Source organism: Mya arenaria, chromosome 11 (assembly GCF_026914265.1).
Source record: "Mya arenaria isolate MELC-2E11 chromosome 11, ASM2691426v1".
Classification (NCBI taxonomy): domain Eukaryota; kingdom Metazoa; phylum Mollusca; class Bivalvia; order Myida; family Myidae; genus Mya; species Mya arenaria.
In genome coordinates this window covers 41,325,840-41,347,524 of record NC_069132.1, presented here as the reverse complement: position 1 = coordinate 41,347,524, position 21,685 = coordinate 41,325,840, and the positions used below count along the sequence as shown (strand labels likewise).

The 21,685-nt window shown below is 32.3% G+C and overlaps 1 protein-coding gene across 13 annotated transcripts in view; it reads right to left on the bottom strand.

Annotated features, from left to right (window-relative positions):
* Window positions 1–21,685, bottom strand: part of LOC128208003 (G-protein coupled receptor moody-like) — a 213,801-nt gene that overhangs the window by 177,479 nt on the left and 14,637 nt on the right. For 9 of the 13 annotated variants that reach the window (XM_052911257.1, XM_052911255.1, XM_052911256.1 and 6 more), the window contains exon 1: window positions 20,456–20,667. The exons of 3 other annotated variants lie outside the window; for them this stretch is intronic. The gene's annotated coding sequence lies outside the window, so the exon portion shown is untranslated. Of the gene's footprint in view, window positions 1–16,556; window positions 16,688–20,455; window positions 20,668–21,685 lie in introns of those variants that run through there. One more of the 13 variants, XM_052911259.1, reaches the window with a different exon arrangement.

The following is a 21,685-nucleotide window of genomic DNA, read 5'->3' as shown; positions in this document are numbered from 1 at the left end:
GTGTGTCTTATGGTTCTTATTGGCAGTTCGTGCTTTTAAACCCATAAAATACTGTCAATGCAATTTTGTACAAGCTTAGTAGCATTTTATATTCAGATCTATAACCTCTCAATAATCCTAAACGGCCTAAAATTTCTCCAGTTTAGACGAAGCAGAGAAACACTTAATTTTATAAGAAAACAAATAATTATCTGTCAGATAATAATCATCCAATAAAAAGGATTTCAGAATAAAGTGTATTTACTAACGGCGTCCACATCCAACTTGTTTGTAAATAATTTTATTAGATTCTACAAAATGTGGTTTCTAATACTAGACAAAACATCATGTCATTTATCAGTATGCTTCGAATTGCCTGATAGTCTTAAAGCAAGAACAGAAACCGAATTTATTTGGATAACATAAATAACAAAACATGGATAACCTATGTTGTTTTTTTTAAATATATTAATCTTGGTCTTGATCATACTTAAAGCTGCTTACAAATGTCATACTAAAAATAATCAAACTGTTGTTGTTGTTGTTGTTGTTGTTGTTGTTGTTGTTGTTGTTGTTGTTGTTGTTGTTATCCTAATTTGTAATTATTGTTTTTTGGGGCTTCTTGAAAATGAATATAGTGTTTATAATTATATAAGTAAAGGAGCTAAGGCCATGTTCTGCAGTCACTAAGCATATTCATCTTTAATCCACTAGGTATAGTTCGATACTAATTGTAGATTTAAATCGTTAAATTCGAAGGATTTTTTTCCGGTAAGATCACTTAAATACTTAACTCTCGGATGTTCTCGCGCTTTACCTTTTAAAAATTAATGTCAGCATGTTTTAAATAGTTTCGTCTTTCAATAAAATAGTGTCATTTTCTCCCTCACATGCTAACTTTCTTCATAATTTTGATAATATGGCATTTTTTATGAAGAGAAAACCTGCTGGATAATGTACTTGAATTGCACCATTTTATGTTGTACATTACACATTTTAACCCTTGTTTTAAAATGTCATCATAACTGCATTTTAAAAAACGTAGGTCGAAATAAAAATATCAAGATGTTTTGAACATTTTAACTCTTGTTACTTTCGATTTTAAACAATAAAAAAACAACTTACATTCAGTATCTTCTTTTATCCTAATCCGCAATACAATGACACAAATATACCGGATATTAAAGCTTAAAATACTTAAAACTGACTCACTTATTGCGGTTGTTTTGGTTTACTTTCATTATAACTAAATATGAAAAACCTTACCGCAGAACGCACCATTCGTGTCAAGCATTCTTAATATAAAAGCTGTATCGCTAAAAAGAGGTATGCCTACAGTAATAATTAATTTGTATGATGTTATAACGATGACACTGCTTGCGATGCAGACATTCCTGTGTTATAATTAAGTACACTATGGACAACATCATGTTGCTTTTAATAATAAAGATGCATATCTTAAGGGAAAGGAGATTGGTGTACCATGAAATAATTCCACAGATATATGTTTAATTTCTAAGGATACTAAAACGACACTACCATACATGTAGATGAGGAAATGAATGACCAGATACTAAAATAATTATCTTCACACTAGCATAGTTGCAAGCAGCTGTATACCATTATTCATCAGTATCAGTTCGTAATTTTGAATACCCTCAGAGAATGGTAACGTTTGGCTCTTCAAGAACCTGAGATGGTATCAGAAAATATCTCAAGTCATTTTCTTACTGAAGTTTTTCCCTAATTTAAGTATTGTCTGGGCCTTGATACATTCTGATGCACTTTAATCTCATTGACTTTATTTAAAAACCATATTTAAACAACCTCTGTAGAAAATACTTTTAATTTGACAATTTAACGTTCAACTAAGTAAGAACAGTAGTGACAGTAGTGACGTCACTATTCAATGTGTACACAAAAACATCACACGGCAGGAAATTAACTGTGGAATTTTGTTCTAGATATATTTATTTTATTATGTTATATTTTGTTAACTTTGTTCAACTTGTTTTATTAAATGAATAAAACACATTTCAAAACTTGTACTAACGCCTCTGGTGACATTCTGCTCTTGGGTTGACAATATCAATGTCAAACATGCTGCGATATGATATTTATATATAAGCATGCATTTGTTATATTTAAACACAACGTTAGGATTGCTAGAAAACACAACAACATCTCACTCATCCTTCGAGTGTCCTATGCAAGAACAATTGTAAGTTTAACATATTTCATTGACCACCTAAACAGACGAAGAAGGATAGTTCCGTATAAACGTAACAACCCATGAGAGTCTAATAATGGCATTGTAACTGATTGGCAATATCCGCTAGCTAAAAAGAGTGCCACAACGATGAAATATTTATTAACTTTATTAAGGCACAGCATTTTTATGAGCCTGACCTGGTTTAAACGAGGAACGAACATACATAAAAGACCGTTTCTTAAGCCGTCTTACTATTATTTTAGTATGACACGCAAATGAATTCGGTGGGTACTGAAGAAACCTCTGCAGAAGGCAATTAATGAAGAAACCATTTCAGGAATAGAATAACAAATGTTTTACCAATTATCAATTCATCTATTTTGTTAAAGCTGATAAGAATTTTACTTTTAGTTAATTTCTGTGTGTTCATGTTATATGATGTCAGTGTGACAATCTTACAAAAGCACATAAACTATAAATGGCCTACTGCTTTTTAAGCGCGTCCTTCTGCGTGTTTACCGAATGAAAACAAATACTTCCTCATTGATTATTACAAATAATTATTAACCATACGTTTAACAAGCGTAGTATTTCGATGTGCATTTGTATTTTAAAGTACATTTTCATTTCACTAGGGTTTAGTGTTGATTGCGGATTATAATTCCTAAAATCTGTGCGCCAGATGAAGCTCACCATATAATCAATTGTGCATGACCTCATGACACAAGAAACAAAGTCAAACAAGCTATCAGCAAGGGACACATAAAAAGGTCGAAATACGTATCAAAGGGTCGATTGTAAATAGATGTTTGGGTTACAGCCTTTCTTGACTGCAAACTTGTTTAGAAAGGATATTACTCTGTCACTGTGTCTTTTGGTTTTGATACGAAGTTCTAGCTTTCAAATCCATAACATACTGTCAATTACATTTTGTACCAGCTTAAGAAGTGTTCTATTTTCTATAACCTCTCAATGATCCCAAACGGCCGAAAATTTCTCCAGTTTGAACGAAGCACAGAAAATTTCATTTTATAGGAGACACCGGAGAAAACACATACTTATCAAGATTATAATTATCCCATAGAAGGGATTTCACAATAAAGTGTATTCACAAAAGGCGTCGAACCTATTGCCAATGATTTCCCGACAGGCCATCATTGTTTGTAAACCTTTTTTTATTAGATTCTACAAATCGTGGCTTCTTATACTATATTTTTTCTTCATCAAGACACTTTTGGTAATGCTCCTAAATGCTTGATAAGTTTAAAGCAACATCAGAAGCCCAATGTTTTTAGATTGGTGATGGAACAAAATAAAACAATATGGAAAACCTATATTGGAAAATATGTTAATCAGATAGCCTTCGCTTTTAATCATTCAATTCTCATAAGCATTATAGCAACAACAACAGTGACATTCATTTCCGATAACAAAAATAAGAGCAAATCTATCTATATGCCGGAATAGAAGTGTTCAAAAAACATTAACAAGTGAACACATAGTTTAAAACATACATAACAATAATTACAATACGACTAGAAGATAAATCTAATCATGATACGAGTTAAGGTAAAATATAGTATACTATGTTAATACAATGTTATGTCGAAGATATGACGAATATGCGTACAAATGTCATACCAAAATTCATATTCCAACTGTTAATTATGAATATAATGTTTATAAGTCTGTTTGTTAAGAAGTGAAGGCCATGTATGCAGGTCTACACTTACAAATTTCATTCTTTAATTGACTGGATATAGTTCGATACTCATTGCAGATCCAAATATAATAGATGTGAAAGGGTTTTTCGGTAGATCACTTTCACCACTTTATTCTCGGACGTTCCTGCGCTAAACTTTTATAAAATTGATGTCAGCATGTTTGGTTTAGTTTTTCTTTAGGTAAAATATTGGCATTTTCGTCCTCAAATGCTAACTTTCTTCATAACTATAATAATATGGTATGAAGAGAAAACCTGATGGGCAATGTTCTTGAAATGCACCATTTTATGTTGTTCATTAAACTTTTTTAACCCTTTTTTAAAATGAGATCATAACTGCAGTTTTACAAAAGTAGATCGAATATATGGTCGAAATTAAAATTTCAAGTTGTTTAAAACAGTTTAATTCTTGTTACTTTCGATTTAAACAATAAAAAAAAACTTACATTCAGTATTTTGTTCTATCCTAATCCGCAATACATTGACACTTACAACGAATATACCGGATATAAAAGCTTAAAAGTACTTAAAACTGACTCACTTACTGTGGTTTTTATGGCTTATTTTCATTTTAACTTAATATGAACTACCTAACCGCATAACACACCATTCGTGTCAAGCGTTCTAAATATAAAGGCGGTATCGCTTAATAGACGTAAGCTTTTATTTAGTATTAATTCGCATAATATTCATATGCAAGACACTGCTTGCCATGCAGACATTCCTGGCTGTGTTATAATTAAATTTACTATGGCCAACATCATGTTGCTTTTATTAATAAAGATGCATATCTTAAGGGGAAGGAGATCGATTTACCATGAAATGATACCACAGACATATGTTTGTATATCAGTATCGGTTCGTAATTTTGAATACCCCTAGAGAATGGTAAAGTTTGGCTCTTGAAAAACCTGAGATGGTATCAGAAAATAGTTCAAATCATTTTCTATAGATTTTTTTTTCTAATTCAAGTATTGTATGGGCCTTGCTATATTCAGATGGACTTAATTTCAATTTAATTACAAAGCATATTAGCGGCCGAGGTTCGGATCCGTGTGTTTATGGGCTAGTTAATATTAAAATTTACAAAATAACTAAACGTGTTCATTTCAGGAATGAATTGCGTGAAGTCATTATCGGGGTATTAACGCAGTTAGGCTGGTTTAAGTGTGTGAAGTCCGAAGGACTCGACGCGCACTTTAACCAGCTAGACTGCGTTCATATCCCCGATAATGACATCAATCACGCAACTAATTACTTATATTTACACCAATAGTTCATATTTTTCATTCAAGATTTTATAAAACGTACTTCATTTCATTTAAGAAAACCATTGAGTAATTATTTCTCACCCATTCTGTAAATAGAACGACCCGACCGTAACCAGAAACACTTGATCGAATGACGTCACAATGACGCGGGAAAAAGTCAATCACTTCAAATAATTTTTAAACGTAATATGAAACACTAATGACACCAATACATTTAACATATCATAAATTTACACCTCTTACTTCTTACATGATTTAAGTTTCTGGGGGCCAGCTGACACAATACAAACACTGACAAGATAAACTATTTTCAATTTACATGTATATTGCTTTGCGATTATTTGCGATCCGAACATATCCGAAAATATTGCGTTCATCGCATAAAAATCGCAATCGCCGAAAGGCAGCTCTTTTTAAAGGAATGGAAGTTGAGGTGTAAATATTGGTAGCTTGAACTGAAGCTTGTTGTACCACTACCAATAGAAGTAATAGTAGTAGTAGTAGTAATAGTAGTAATAGTAGTAGTAGTAGTAATAGTAGTAGTAGTAGTAATAGTAGTAATAGTAGTAGTAGTAGCAGTAGTAGTAGTAGTAGTAGTAGTAGTAGTAGCAGTAGTAGTAGTAGTAGTAGTAGTAGTAGTAGTAGTAGTAGTAGCAGTAGCAGTAGCAGTAGCAGTAGCTGTAGCAGTAGTAGTAGTAGTAGTAGTAGTAGTAGTAGTAGTAGCAGTAGTAGTAGTAGTAGTAGTAGTAGTAGTAGTAGAAGTAGTAGTAGTAGTAGTAGTAGTAGTAGTAGTAGTAGTAGTAGTATAAACAAAAATCGTTTGCATTTCTTATTGCCTTGCTGAATGTTTCCCATAGTATTTGAGCAAATTAGATAAAAGAAACTTGTACGATGACTGAAACATGTATATTATGAACTAACGCAATTCATTGCAAAGTTGACTATAAATTTCCCAAGGACAGAAACATCGATAGTACGCACTACAATGCACTTCTCTAGTAATGTGGATTTGTGTTGGGAATGCAAGTGTTTATTTACACGCAATCCGACAAAATATAAGAACTTCTATACTAATGTACATTACTTTTAAAACGACTTGTGCCAGATTTATGTAAATACTATATAGATTTCTTTAAGGCTGCATTTTCATCCTTTGTTTTATTACTTACCGATTTATTTCAAATGTATAGAAATAAAGTTTAGAGAGCCTCTTTTCGCTCACGTTAATCTTACAAATCATATCAAGCATTCGCAATGTTTTATGGCCATAACTAAAATTCCATTCACACTGTATACACGCATAGCTTGATAATTCATACGGCATATGTGTAGCAATTGGACTTAAGTGTTTGTTGAGTTATAATCCTTGGGCGTCTGAGAGAAACGGACAATGGTTTGCATCTGCAAAAACGCCAAAAACGCTGGTCTCACGAAGCTTATCAACGAAGTGTAACCTATGGAACCAATATCAAACAAAAATGCCGTGTCATGATTCAATTAGATCTTCAATCAAGCATGCACAATTCAATAGCGCTTTGCATTTCCAATCAAAGCTTTTAAAAGTAAATTTCAGTAAATGTTCTGGTATTTTATAGTACTCGAAGATGATAAAAACCGGAGATAAAAGAGGTAGAGGAAACGTTTGGAAACAACAGTGTGTGATTATTTAAGGCTAATTGGAATCCATAGAGTTATTGTTAAGCTTCAAAGTGAGATCAATGTCATTTTCTCTGTGCAATAGCATTGACAAACTATCAACTGTGGAGTAATGAAACAGCATGGCTTTTAAATGATTTCGATAAAGACTCATTGGTATAACAAACGGTACTGTACCAGTTTGAAAAACCTTAATATATTTATTTTAGATTTTTTTATTTATCCTTAGTGCTGATGGTATGTAGTTTGTCATAATTGTAGTCATTAAAGGCAGTATTAATCAGTAATAGTAAAGAAAGCTTTTAAGTGAAACATAATAATATAAAAAGTGTTCATCTTCTCTGACTGGTACTACCGCCTGTGGTTAGAACGCCCCTGTAGGTACAGTCGTATGCATTATTCAAAACTGAGAATTACTTATCAATGCTAAAACATTGTTCTTGGCCGGCACAACAAATACAATAAATTTAAAAATATGGGAAAATATGGAACACCTATGTTTCATAAAAATATAGATCTTGAGACTAATGGTTTTGATCAGAAAAATATCATAGCCCATATAGCAATAACAACAGTGACATACAATTGCGATACCACAATCATTTTCATATGTAGGTTAAGAAACAATAACATAAAGGCAGCAGATGAATAATTAAGCAAGCGCAACAGCTGTAATAAAAAATAATAAAAGTATGATTACAATGCGATTACAAACGACTGGAAACAATACAATATGAAATGTCAAAAATATAAAACCAATATAAATCTGATCATGATTTTGAATTTCGTTCTTGTTTCCTATTTGTTTTGGGGCATTTAACTTTGTTTTAACTCACTTTAACAAGATCATGGCTAACATCTTGTCTACTGAAGTGTCCTTAGTATTTATTCCCACGTGCTTTTTTATATTCAAATTTCGTGGCAACTCATTATATACAATTATAGATTCGCTGGAAAGACAATTCATAAAATTGATATTTTCGTCAAAATGTGGATTTACATTCAGAACATCTGGATACTTCATATGCATTCATCTTAGAACATCCACTCTTTTGTGATAATCTGCTATTGCTGGACAATACGTGTTATACATCGGAAAATTCCAGTAATTCTTATTATTGTGGTTCAAATGTATATGCAGCTCGAAAAAGCAATAGCAAATTGACCAATAAAAACACTGATGAAAAGTCGATGTATGTTTATCTTGGAGAGATATGGTCATATCAGTTTTTAATTCAGCTTTTGTACGGTTTTTAATATCGTCAATTGTTGATAAAGGTCAGAACACTGACCAGAAATTGTTGTGACGGTGGTTTATAAATAAAAATGGTAGTAACTTCTACTTCAGTTATTTACTTTGTTGTCAGAAACCTATACTTTCTCTTTTTTAATGTTAGAGAAAACTCAGTTATACGTGTATGTATGTGTTGTAGTTTATTGTTTTCCACGTATGTTGTTGCTTCCTTTGAAAACACATAGACTACATCAAATAAAATGGATTCAAAATAAGTTTGTTCAGTTTATTTTGCTGAATAAGTTCTTCTTTGTCATTTCCGTAAACGCATGACTTCTATAGCAAATATCCAAAACGTTGCAGTTGCAATCACGATTTGACCAAAAAGCATTAATATATTGCAAGAACGTCAAACAGGCTGGTCTTACAAAGTTTATCAACGAAGTGCGAATCATGTAACCAATACCAAACCAAAAAGCCGTGTCATAATTCAATTAGTTCTTCAACCAAGCATGACCAGTCTAACTGCGCTCTGCATTTCTGATCAAAGCTTTTAAAAGTTATTGTCAGTAATGTTCAGATACTTTTTATCACGTGAAGCTAATAAATAACGAAGATAAACTGGGTAGAGGAAACGTTGATTTAAATCATTGTGTTATTATCTAAGGCTATTTGGATCCGTGGAGTTGTACTGTTTATCTCCAAAGTAAGATCAATGTCATTTCCTGTGCACAATATTGTCAACTGTGGCACACTGAAACTTCATTGTCTGAAATCTGTTTCGATAAATACCTATTGATATAATAACCGGTACTGTATCAGTTTGTAGACCATTATTTTGATTAACCTTTGGTATTTTTCACTTGTTTGGAGATTTTTCTATTTATGTTTAGCGTTTGAGATATGTTTTAGCGGTAGTTAGAGCCATAGGAAGCAGTTTTAGTCATATATGGTGAATATTTCTTTTAAAGTGATCTTAATATTTCATCATATTATATATAAGTATATAAAACAAGTGTTCACTAACTCTGACTAATACCGCCCTCATGTGGTTAGAAAGGATGTACATTAACTTGCATTAGTAATAAAAAAAATGGTAACCCGTTCCAAGGTTTAAAAGCAAGAAAAATGGTGCTTGGCATGCAAATCAAAGTCATCAAAGGCATCTGTATAGTGCGTTATATTTCTAGAAAGCTTTGAACGACACTAACGAAACGGCATTGTCTATGATGCGACACAATTTCAAACGAAGTGAAGTTTAAGGATAAGTGTTTTTACGTTTGTGTGTAATCAATTACCATTAGCTTCATTAAATGTTGCATTTGGAATTTTGATTGTCAGTACTTATGATGTAAGTTATTTACAGTGCTCACTCTTCGTGCGATCTTTGATTTGCTTTATAAAGAATTGACCTGGAAATGCTTAGAATGTAAGCCTATATCGTAAACACTGATAATAAGATAAGATCGTGCAGTTTTGTACACTTGTTTTTAAAGTGTTTGTAAGTTAACTTACGGCCATAAGCTTTGAACAAATGACTGTTGATTTATTTTTGATATATCGACTTTATTGTTTATCTTTTAACGAGATCCTTCAAACCACGTTTTGAAAACAACATAATTTGCATGTGTTTTTTTTTATATTCCGAAGTTGGATGCAAAAAGTGTAACGACGGCTAATAAGTGTTTACTTCAAACACAATATCGATTAGCTACTGTTTGAAAAAAATCATCCGCTGCAAGTCAACATTTTACAGAAAGATCTTCTTACCAAATGACATTCGCACAGTGATATGCCCAAATTATATGCGAAATTGCCTCAAATTACTTTAACAAATAGCAAGTGCATCCTAATGATATAATGAACATGCATTTACTACACTGAAACAAAGAATGTTAAACACTGCATGAGAAAGCTTCTACATAGGACTAAACATAACAATGAATGTCCTCCGAATATCCTATGCTAGTACAATTGTCATTTTAACATATTGACTAATTAAAAAGATGAAGTAGGACTGTTCCGTGAAAAACGTTACAATCCATGCAAGTCATATAATGGCATTGAAACGGATTGGCAATATCCGCTAGATTAAAAGTGTGCCACACCAATGAATTATTTATTGCTCTTATTAGGGCACAGTGATTTTATGAGCCCGACCTGGTTTAATCGAGGAACGAACACACTTTAAAAACCGTTTCTTAAGCCATCTTACTATTATTTTCGTATGACACGCAAAACAAATTCCACTGTTAGGCCACAACAAATTGATCATTTGTTCAACGGATTTTGCCCAAAAAAAGTAGGAGCGAGCGAGCGAAAAAAAAATTAAAATACTTTTTTTTAAATTTAAGGCAATTCAGAGGCGAGCACAAGGCGAAAAATAAAATAAAAATTAAAAAGTTTATTTCTTACTAAATTTATCATGCAATATGTCAAGAAATGCTTTTTAATTGCAAACATAGGTTCTTAGTTTAAATATAAATGAAGTTTAAATATAAATGAAACGGTTTTGATTGTATCACATGAAAATCTGTCCCAATATATAACAAATGGCAATAAGATCCAGTGCTTTACTATTACTTAAGACACTGCCGATTAAATTGCGGGACAACACAATTGAAGCAGTATTAAACAAATCTGCAAATGTGGCACCGGTCATTATATTAGAGCAGGTGGTGGAATAAAGATGTTTCCCTTTCAAGACCTCGCCTTTACCACGAACCAATGGTTTATAGGTCCGTGCCTTGAAAAAAAAATCATGACACCCTCCATAGCTTCAATGCCCGTAAGAAACAGGCCACTTTAATAACAGGCCACTTTACTACAAATCGATCAAAGAAAACAAATGGATAAGAACAAAGAATTGAGAAAATTAAAACAGTCATTTTACTTATAAAAGGTTTTATTTTCTGATTTTACTGATGTTATTTTTATACTGTACATGTACATGTATGTGTAATGCACTAGTCGAATGTAACCACGACCCCCATGGTCCGGGGAATAGCAGGGACTTTGACTTCCCGTCCAGCCGACCCCAGGTAAAACCAACGGCACTGCGGGGCCACCTGGAAGGTGAAAACACGGCCCATTTCACCGGCTATCTCCGGTATACCCCCTGTCCTGGGGGGGGGGGGGGGGCATGGTTACAATTTAATGGTGCATAAATACAGACTGTTTCTGAACATTTACAAGTCCTTCTATTTTATCAATTACGAGTATAAAACTGAGAAATGCATTTTAGAATTTAACAAATAACTCACGGAAACATGTTCATTTGTTGTAAGTCGAGTGTCCGTGTATTTTAATATAAGTTTTGCACTCAAAATCTGATTTAGTTATTATTTAACACTAAATTTTGAGTACAAAACAATGAATTACTTAAAACACACATAAATAATTATTGCCTTCGACGCTGTGAAACTGTTGTTGTTTACTGAAGACTATAATCCATTGACTATGACACTGATTTTCAATTAAAAATGTGTATTTTAAACTGAAAACTGAAAGTATCCTGCAAATTAATACCGGAAATAGATAACAACGGTGCGTCCTGCAAAATATTCCCGACAAAAAAGACTGTCAACAAATATCGGCTGTTTTGCGGTTACCCGGACCTGATTTTGTCCTGACTCGAGGAAAGTTTGCTCGCGGAGAATGTAAAGCATGGAAATACCTTAAAAAAAGGCGAAGTCGACGTTGCAGGTTCAAATTTTAAGTAAAAAAACTTCAGAAAATAGAGGAAATTCAGAAGTAAAAAAATAAATAATATGCGCGGCCAAATAGTAAGTGCGGGCGCAAATTTTTTTTTTTTTTTTTTTCGTTTTTTCGAATTTTAGGTGCGGCAAATCCGACGAACAAATGATCAATTTGTTGTGGCCTTACTGAAGAAACCACTTCAGATGGTAATTAATGAAGAAACCATTTTAGGAATAGAACAACAAATGTTGTTTTATTAATTTTCAATTCCTCTGTTCGGTTAACGCTGATATATATTAATACGTTTAGTTTAGTGTCTTGTGTTCATGTTGTATGATGTCAGTGCGACAATCTAACAAAGGCATAAATGGCCTTGCGCTTTTAAAGCGCGTCCTTCTGCGTGTTTACCGAATGAAAACAAATACTTCCACATTGCTATTTTTACCAGACGTTTAACAAGCGTAGTAGTTCTATGTGCATTTGTATTTTTAAGTAAAGTTTTATTTACCCAAATAAAATGGTGCAATCAAGTAATTTATAAGTATAAGGAAAAATGATAAATAAGCATACGCCTTGCTAGAATATTACAAATTAAGCAATTGCTGTTTCCAATTAAATTGTTTACGATCATGTGAAGTGGTTATGTTATAATAAACATATGTAATACAGACAAATACGGATTTCCAGTAGTAATTCAACATACAATCACAACGATATCTGACAGTAGGCCGCTTTGAATAACTTTAAATTAAGTGCCCCTCGAGAGCTATGAACTGTGGTTGTGGTAAAGATGTTCCCTAATAAGAGAATATGATAATGACCTATTCGGACATGTACAATTGTTCCGACATGCCGGGTTTGAATAGTTTTTGAAGCCCGTGGCCTAACGGTATATAACAAATAGTTGATAGCCAAACAAAACGTTACGGTCGGGAATGGGCCAAGATAGCCAATAATCTGATCGATAAAGACGAGGGCCACATAACGGGTCATATGCCAAATATATCCTGTAATTATCAGCAACAAGATATGGGTCGTAATAACTGTATATATTTTGGCAAGATTGTTGTTTACAAATAAATCCCTTGCGCTTATATGACCATATAATCGATGTAGAATTCTGAATTTAGATTGGCAAAGGCTTTTCAAATGATATTGTAAGCAGTACAACTGCATAGTTTATGTATCATACTATGTTAGATGGTGTATGTAACATAATATATTAGATAAACAATTTTAAGCGATAGTTTCCGATTTTTAACACAACAAGTCACAACACTTGTTGTAAAATACATCTTCAATCTAAAATTATATCCTTATTCTACGTGTTTGTAAAACATTTCTTACGCCAATGTCAATGTAATAATTATATAAAAAATATTGCGTGAATTGTTCAAACTCTTAAATCAAACAGATAAACACACATGTTGAATACATTCTTTGTTGCACTCTTAAATGAACAAAAATATATAGTTCATGTAAAATCTGACGATTAACATTGTGATCTACTTTTCATTACTTTTCCTTAATAAAAGTGCAGGGTTTATTGTAGAATTGTGCATGACCTAATGACACCAGAAACAAATGCCTAAGGCAAACAAGCTATCAACAAGAGACACATAAAACGGTCGAAATACATATCGAGGGCTCAACGCAATACTGTCGTAACTCCATTTTTCAAAATTGTTGAGGATAAGGAAAAAACTTTCTTAATTAATTTGTTTTGGATATATTTGAAGTATTTGAACATGACAATGCTGTACTGTATGTTAGTTTTAAACCAAAAACTATATTATCTTCAAACATTGAACACAAAAGATGAATTTGATAAAATTTCACTTACTACAGTTTTCCACCTCAAAAGTCAGATGTCATGATAGTATATATTTATGCAACACTGTCGTTACTTGACTTACGACAGATTTCCACCTGATATTATTTTAATTTGAGAAAATATATTTATGCAACACTGTAGCACTGTCTTTGTCATTATCAATGAGAGATAATTATGGTTTCTAACTAAACAGATAATGGACAACTTTTATTATATGATAATTGTTACAACCAAGTAGTGCATCACTTTTGAAACTGCTTATTATTCGAGTTGAATAGAGGTCTAACTTTACACTTAAATATTGGGAAAGGGTTAGGCTGTATGAGCCGTAAACAATGAAGCATAAATCAGAACATAACACAACATGACTGTATTCCTTTTGAACATTTAATCACTCAAGTCTTTAACTTGCACAACAAGATTTTGTTCATCCTGTGTCTAAAATTTAACAACACTGTTTAAGCTTTAACAAAGCATAGATTCATGATTTAAACATAAGTTCAAAAACAGCTCTAATTAACATCATTTTCGCAAAGCTATAAAGCACACTTTCAATATTATCATTCAATTTTGAAATAATGTATATTTATTTTATATTATTTACTTTATAACAATCATTCCCATATAACTGACAAAAATTTGCAAATTTCTTGATAATTCCATCTGACTGTCCAATTAAATTTCATTTAATAAAAATCAGCGAAAATGTTTTTGAAAATATCAGAAAAAAAATTACCTTCAAAGGATTCTAATAATGACATTATTGACCATTGTTTTCAAATATTTGGTTTGTTTCCATAAGGCCACAACAAATTGATCATTTGTTCGTCGGATTTGCCGCACCTAAATTTGGAAAAACGAAAAAAAAAAAATTGCGCCCGCACATACTATTTGGCCGCACACATTTTATTTTTTTGTTTACTCCTGAATGTCCTCTATTTTCTTTATTCTACTCTAATTACTTATACTTAGAATTTAAATCTGCAACGTCGACTACGCCTTTTTTGAAGGTATTTCCATGCTTTACATTCTTCGCGAGCAAACTTTCCTCGTGTCAGGACAAAATCAGGTCCGGGTACCCGCAAAATAGCCGATATTTGTTGACAGTCTTTTTTGTCGGGAATATTTTGCAGGACGCACCGTTGTTATTTATTTCCGGTATTAATTTTCAGGTTACTTTCAGTTTTCGTAATGTAAAATACACGTTTTAAGTGAAAATCAGTGTCATAGTCAATGGATTATAGTCTTCAGTAAAAAACAACAGGTTCACAGCGTCGAAGGCAATAATTGTTTATGTGTGTTTTAAGTAATTCATTGTTTTGTACTCAAAATTTAGTGTTAAATAATAACTAAATCGGATTTTGAGTGCAAAACTTATAACAAAATACACGTACACACGACTAATAACAATTGAACATGTTTTCATGAGTTATTATTTTAAATTCTAAAATGCATTTCTCAACTTTCATATACTCATAATTGTTATAAACATATAAAAATAGTAGGACTTGTAAATGTTTTAGAAATAGTCTGTATTTATGCACCAGTCAAATGTAACCATGGACCCCCAGATCCGGGGGTATACCTGGGATAGCCGGGGAAATGGGCCGTGTTTTTACCTATCAGGTGGCCCCGCAGTGCCGGGTAAATGCGGTGGATTTACCCGGCGTTGGCTGGACCAAAAGTCCCCGGACCTTAGGGGCCGTGGCTACAATTGACTAGTGCATAATACATACACGTACGGTATAAAAATAACATCAGTAAAATCAGAAAAATAAACCTTTTATAAGTAAAATGACTGTTTTAATGTTGTCAATTCTTTGTTCGTATCCACTTGTTTTCTTTGATTGATTTATAATAAAGGGCCTGTTTCTAAAGTGACCTGTTTCTAATGGGCATTGAAGCTATATAGGCTGTCATGTTATTCTTTTTCAAGGCACGGACCTATAAACCATAGGTTCGTGGTAAAGGCGAGGTATTGAAAGGCAAACATCTTTATTCCACCACCTGTTCTAGATAATACAATGACCGGTGCCACATTTGCAGATTTGTTTGATACTGCTTCAATTATGTTGTCCCGCATTTCAATCCACAGTGTCTTTTTTAGAAATGTTCTCTGTGTTATTTACTTCTGCAATGTCAAAGTCCTTTTAACCCAGAACATACTGTCAATTACATTTTGTACCAGCTTAAGTAGTGTTCTATTTTCTATAACCTCTCAATGATCCTAAACGGCCGAAAACTGCTCCAGTTTGGACGAAGCACAGAAACACTCATTTTATAAGAGACACCGGAGAAAGCAAACAATTATGTGTCAGGTTATAATCATCCAATCGAAAGGATTTCAGAATAAAGTGTATTCACAAACGGCGTCGAACCTATTGCCAATGATTTCCCGACAGGCCATCATTGTTTGTAAACCTTTTTATTAGATTCAACAAATTATGTTTTCTTATACTAGAAAAAATATTAATCATATCACTTACGAGTATATGCTTCGAATTGCCTAAAAGGTTTAAAGCAACATCAGAAGCCCAATTAATTTGGATTGGTGATAACACAAAAGACAACAATATTGAAAACCTATATTGGAAAATATATGAATCATATACCTTCGCTTTTAATCATAGAAATCTCATAAGCATTATAGCAACAACAACAGTGACATACATTTGCAACTTCAAAAATAAGAACAAATAAAATATTTTCGTCCTCAAATGCTAACTTTCTTCATAATTATAATAATATGGCAATTTTTATGAAGTGAAAACCTAATGGGCAATGTTCTTGAATTGCACCATTTTATGTTGTTCATTTCACATTTTTACCCTTTTTAAAATGTCGTCATAACAGCAGTTTTAAAAACGTAGATCGAATTTATGGTTTAGTTGTTTAAAGCATTTTATCTCTTGTTACTTTCGATTTTGAACAATAAAAAAACAACTTACATTCAGTATCTTCGTCTATCCTAATCCGCAATACATTGACACTAACAACGAATATACTTGATATAAAAGCTTGAAAATACTTAAAACTGACTCACTGCGGTTTTTATGGTTTACTTTCATTTTAACTTAATATGAAATACCTAACCGCATACCGCACCATTCGTGTCAAGCATTATAAATAATTTATAAAGGCGGTATCGCTTAATAGACGTAAGCTTTTATTTAGTATTAATTCGTATGATGTTCATATGCATGACATTGCTTGCGATGCAGACATTCCTGGCTGTGTTATAATTAGATTTACTTTGGCCAACATCATGTTGCTTTTATTAATAAAGATGCATATCTTAAGGAAAAGGATATCGATTTACCATGAAATAATACCACAGACATATGTTTGATTTATACAGATACTTTAGAAAAGACAATCCCAAACACATAGATGAGGAAATAATTGCAGAACGTAAGAACAAAGAGACTTAAATAATTATTTTCACCTTTTTGCATAGTTGCAAGCAGCTGTGTACCATTATTCATCAGTATCAGTTCGTAATTTTGAATAAGCCTAGAGAAGTGTAACGTTTGGCTTTCGAAAAACCTGAGATGGTATCAGAAAATATCTCAAGTCGTTTTCTAATTGAAAACTAATATTTTTCCTAATTCAAGTATCTCACTTGGCCTTTATACATTCTGAACAGCTTTATTTTCATTTACATGAAAAACATCTGTATATTAAATTATTTTATTTTGACAAAATAACTTTCCAAAAATAGAGTGAAGTTTTGGAAATACTTAAATTGTGTTATGAATACCTCCCAATTAAAGTTTTCATCCCAAATTTAATTTAACTCTCTACGTTATGCAATGCTACTAGGTATCAAATACTCTAACCGTTCAGGTGCCTCTGCATCACTTGGCATATATGAATACAATTTAAATGTACCCTATATATGTAGCATATAGATGGCCAACAGCTGTAGGCCGTGCATTTGTTGCAAAGAACATTGTTTAAAAAATATTCAACTGTTGTGACCGTATAATTTATTAAGAAATATTTAATTGAGTTTTGTTTTAAGATTGTTCAGCATGTATAGCATTAGCGACACAATGGTATATTGTATGTACTTTAGTTTCTTAAACAATTTTAAGCAACAGTTTCCGACTTCTTAACATGTGTTTCATCATCAATCTAAAATTGTATCCTTATTCTATGTTTATGTTTCAAAACCTTCTAACGACAATGCAAATGTTATTATTACATGCACGTGTACATGTTTAAACTCATATACAAATATAATAGCATATTTGTGCTCAATAAAATTGAAATTTATTGAACTTGTTTAATTTAAGAAACGGGTTTAACAACGTTCTGTAGTCGTGTTTAACGACTCAAGGATCTATATATACACTGGATTCGATTAAAAACTACAGTAAAAACTATTTGCATCTATCATAGTTGTAATTGCTGTTCTCCATCACTGTTTGTTCTTTCTGCTATACTCCTATGGGACCAAAGATAATTGTGTCGATTCATATCATTTAATTGTCATTTATTCATATTTAATGCAATGTATTGCCTTAAAACTTTGTCAATGCTTAACAAGAAATATGGGTATGTAAAATACTGGGTTCTCCTACTTATTGTAAATAGTAACATACTCTCCTATTGGCAACATTAGGTTGCTAGATAACCATAATCTACGACACGAACACAGAAAAAAAACATTAACACTATTTAAAATCGAAACGTAAATCCTATCAGTTCCATCAGTGACTGAGCAAAATAAGTAACACACGTTTCCATTCAAACTGTAGTGATCGAAATTATATGTTGTCCAGTTGGATGGCGTTGTTTTACAAATATGCATAATTTATTTTAGCAAATCAGCAATTAGGCCTTATTTATTTTTCACAGGTAAATTGGAAGACTTGAACAGAGGCGGGGTCAGTGGATAGAAACAATCGCAAACACCAAAACGGGTTAGGAGTTATTGATATACGTTAACCAAATAAATGAGACAAGTGTCTGTCTGCAACGCTTCAGGTTGATTTAAATGCATACTATCAATTCTACTTCTAGATTCAATTATTACAGGTATGTCTATAGATATTATTCTGGCAAGATTGTGTAGTTCAGCAGTTGTAACTAAATGAAATGCTTGGTATAAATACATTTTGGAGATCGATTCTCCAAAAGGACTTTACACCATACATATTAGAGGTACTCGATCAGGTTGAATAGAGTAAGACATGTTTACCCTTTTAATTGACTCTGCAAGTGTGTACTTTCTTTGAGCAAGATATAAAAGTCGTGCGACTTTTGGTGTTGCCATGAAATTCTTGATATTCATATTCAAAATCCATAACACTGACAAAAGAAGATAAACAGAGACTTTAAAGAATCAAATTTCGTATTAAAATACATCATTTGAAATGTTCCTGTTACAGCCATTTCTAATTCATTTAGAGACATTCAGGAAAATTGGTCCTTTGAAACACAGAATGCATCCACAGCAAAATAGCAGTCTTGTTTGTATTAGCATTTAAGGAAAGTGACTGTCAATCATTTTATAAGAAATCCTAAAATAAAACAAACAATTTACTGTCCGATTATGATCATCCAATAGAAAGGCTCTTCGAATAAAGTGCATTCATACGAATGCCTCCATCTTGTTGCCAATGATTTCCCAACAGACAATTATTTCTTTGCAAAACCCTTTTATTTTATTCTGCATTCTGCAAATATGTCGCTTCTGCTCAGAATAAGTATGAATCATGTAGCATATGGTTTAGAATGGAGTTGCTTGATAGCCTTTAGACAATAACATAAGACCAATTTATAAAGAATGGTGATAACATAAAAATGGAATATCTATGTTTGGAAAATATATATTAATCTCGATGCTAATGGATTTGGGTGAAGGTTCTTAAAGTCTTATAGCAACAACCAGAACAACAAATATACATCGGCTAAAGATGATTAATTTATCAAGCTCAACAACTGGAAAAGATTATATGGATTTTACTACGACACGAATAGAAAGAAATGTCATTAATTGGACAACAATTACAACAACTATACTAGGTATACAGTCATAGTTTATGAGTATGAATATAGTACCAAATATATGACAAAAGGGTATACAAAATTACGTCATATTACATGAGACCTCATCAAGCAACGGTTGTTGTTGTTGTTGTTTCGTTTTTACTGTCAATTCCGATAACTGTTGTTGTTGTTTTTTTGTTCTTTTTATAGATATAGTCTCAACACGTCTGTTAAGAAAATAAGGACATACTGTGCAGACACTAACAAAATGAACACATCTGTATGGATGTGAGAGGCTTTTTGCGGTAAAATCACTTAAACCACTTCATTCTCGGACATTCCTGCACAATAGTTTTTAATAGTGTCAGTATGTTTGATTTTTTTTAATACAGCAGTCTTCCTGATGATAAAAAATGATAAAACTTGAGGAGGTAATTACGAACAGACTAAAGTCTGAGTTCAGACTCAAGACTCACGATTGTAAATCTTCCTTTCATTGCAATTTTCCATCGAAAAGCATTGATTGGAAACCTTGCTTAGTTGTAATACTTTTTGAATGTTAAAGTGATATTTACGTATTATTTTGATAAATGAAATAGTATAAAGATGGGTTTTTTTCCTCATAAAAATATTCTCCATACTCTGAATCTGAACTCAGATTTAAGAATGTTCCTAATCATGGCCCCATATTTACTAGCGTCGTGAAACAGACTTAGAAAACAGAATTTTAATGTTTTATAAAATTGAATATAATTATATGTGTAAAAATGCTAAAAACGGTAGTTTCAACATATTTATCCTGGTTGAAATTTATATGAAACCCTTTAAACTTAGAGTTTAAACTACTCACGTTCATTATTTTCTGTTTTAATCCGCAATAGGTCGACACAAACCACAAATATAGCGGATATTTTAAGATTTGCAAATACTTCAAACTGACTCAATCACTGTGATTGTTGTGGTTTACTTTTAATAAACTTGGTGTGCATAGCCGGCCGCATAACGCACCATTTGTGTCAAGTATTCTAAATGTATTTAAAGCCTGTGTCGTTTAAAACACATAAGCCTTTAACTATTATAAAATCGTAGGATGTTCATAACCATAACACTTCTTGTGAAGTTGACACTTGGGGATGTTCGTATTGAAGTTCAATGGCAACATCCTGTTATTATATTAGTAAAGACGCATACCTAAAAGGAAAAGCATATGTTTGACTTAAATATATACTTAAAAAACAACAAATCACTTAGGCATAAACGGGGAAGTACTTACACAAAGAAAAAAACAGGAATTTAAAGTAATCGTTTTTACTTGTTGTGCATAGATGCAAGCAGCTGTATACCATTATTCATCAGTATCAGTTCGTTATTTTGAAAACTCTTAAAGAAATGTAACGTTTGGCTATTTAATAATGAGGACCCAATTTCTTAAACAATGTTTAGTCCAAGCGGGTTCTCTTTTTGGGTTTAGGTATAAATTGTGTCACTGTAAATCGATAGATTTCAACAGATGCGGAGACAGTGGAAAGAAATAATTACAAACACCAAATCGGGTTAAGAGTTATTGGTATACGTTAACCAAATAATTGGACAAAGTGTCTGCGACGTTCCAGGCTGATTGCTCTTTTGGTAAATGCATGCTAACAACATAACTTTTATGTTCAATGATGATTGTATATCTACTGATTTTATCTGACAACAGTGTGTATTTCTGCAGTTTTAAATTATAAAGCTGTTGAATCATACCTGATATAAATACATTTATGAGATCAATTCACCAAAAGCACAAAACAACATAGGTATTTAAGGTACTCAATCACGTTGTATAGAATTAAAAGTACATATCCCTGTAAAATGGGAACACAATACTCGTTAAAATGATAAAACATCATCAAAATGTTAACTTAGAACACCAATGTTTAATATAATTTAAAACTGTTTCTGAAAAGGTTGTAGTTTGTTAATGAAATCAGGTTTAGAGTCACACACAAAATCAAATGTGTTTCTGATAGATAGTTTTGTCTTTTGTTCATTAAGGTAATAATATATATCATAACTAGATTTCAACCATTTAAATTTA